Source organism: Belonocnema kinseyi, chromosome 4, assembly GCF_010883055.1.
Source record: "Belonocnema kinseyi isolate 2016_QV_RU_SX_M_011 chromosome 4, B_treatae_v1, whole genome shotgun sequence".
In the NCBI taxonomy this organism is placed as follows: Eukaryota; Metazoa; Arthropoda; class Insecta; order Hymenoptera; family Cynipidae; genus Belonocnema; species Belonocnema kinseyi.
In genome coordinates, this window is record NC_046660.1 from 8,250,011 (window position 1) to 8,251,356 (window position 1,346).

Consider the following 1,346-nt stretch of genomic DNA (forward strand, 5'->3'; position numbering starts at 1 on the left):
TATAACTTTTTTCTTTTAAGCAATAAAATGCGAATTTTTTAATAAAAATAAAATCCTCCGATTAAAAAAAATAATCTTTAACTTAAAGAATCTTTTAAATCTATCTACTTTGTAAAAAATTTGTCTTTTTTGTTAAAAAATTAACCTTTTTGGTTGAAAATTCCATTAGAAATTAAAATATTTGTTTGACCATTTATGTGTTTCGTTGAAAATTATTCTTTTCTGGTATAAAATTCGTTTTTCTTCATTAAAAATTAATTCTTCCTGGGTTGAAAATTCGTCTTTTTTTTCAAAATAAAACATATAAAACAGATGAATTTTCAACCAAAAAGGTTAATTTTATTTAAAAAAAAACGAATTTTCAACAAAGTAGATCAATTTAAAAGATTCTTTGATTCAGGCTATTTTTTTAAATCAAAGGATTTTATTTGATTGAAAAAATAGCTTTTTCATGCAGTGAAAAATTTTCCTTAATTTAAGATGATTTTTTTCATTTTAAAGTTATTTTTGTTTAAAAGAAAAAAGTTAAGTTTCTAGAAACGGATTATCTAATTGAAGAAAAATATTTTTCTGAATTTCTGGCTCAGAAACTGCCTGTCACTTAAAGAAAAGTTTCTTTTCATTCAAAGAAATTTATGTAAGTCAAAGAAATATTTTAATGAAACAGCTACATTTTTAATTAAAAAAAAAAGAATTTTCGGCAAAATATTTTAAATTCTTAACCAAAAAAATGAATTTCTTAAAATGATGCATCTTCAAAAAAAAGTAATTTTTTAACCAAATAGTTAAATTTTTATTAAAAAAAAAAAATTTCAACGAAAACTTGAATTTTTAAGAAAAGAAATTAAATTTAAAAAAACTAATTTTCTACCAACGAAGAATAATTTTCAACAAAAAATATAATAGAAGAATTTTAAGTGAGATAAATAAGTTTTTAACCAAATTTTTTAACCAAATTTTTTTAACCAAATTTTTAACCAAATTTTCAACCAATTTTTTAAGCGAAAAATAATCATTTTCAACGAAATACATAAATTGTCAAACAAATATTTTATTTTCTAATGGAATTTTTAACCAAAAAGGTTAATTTTATAACAAAAAAAAAACAAATTTTTAACAAAGTAGATAAATGTTTAAGATTCTTTGATTTAAAGACCATTTTTTTTAATCAAAGGATTTTATTTGGATTAAAAAACTGGATTTTTGTTGCAGTAAAAACTTTCCCTTAATTTAAGATTTTTTTTTTCATTTTAAAGATATTTTTGTTTCAAAGAAAAAAGTTGGGTTCAAAAACTGGCTGTCAGTAAAAGAAAAGTTTCTTTTTATTCAAAAAAAAAATTGTTTAA

General features: G+C 19.5%; 1 protein-coding gene across 1 annotated transcript in view; it reads left to right on the forward strand.

Annotated features, from left to right (window-relative positions):
• LOC117171401 (sodium-independent sulfate anion transporter) overlaps nt 1-1,346 on the forward strand; it is a 65,320-nt gene that overhangs the window by 3,802 nt on the left and 60,172 nt on the right. The gene's annotated exons all lie outside the window — the stretch shown is intronic.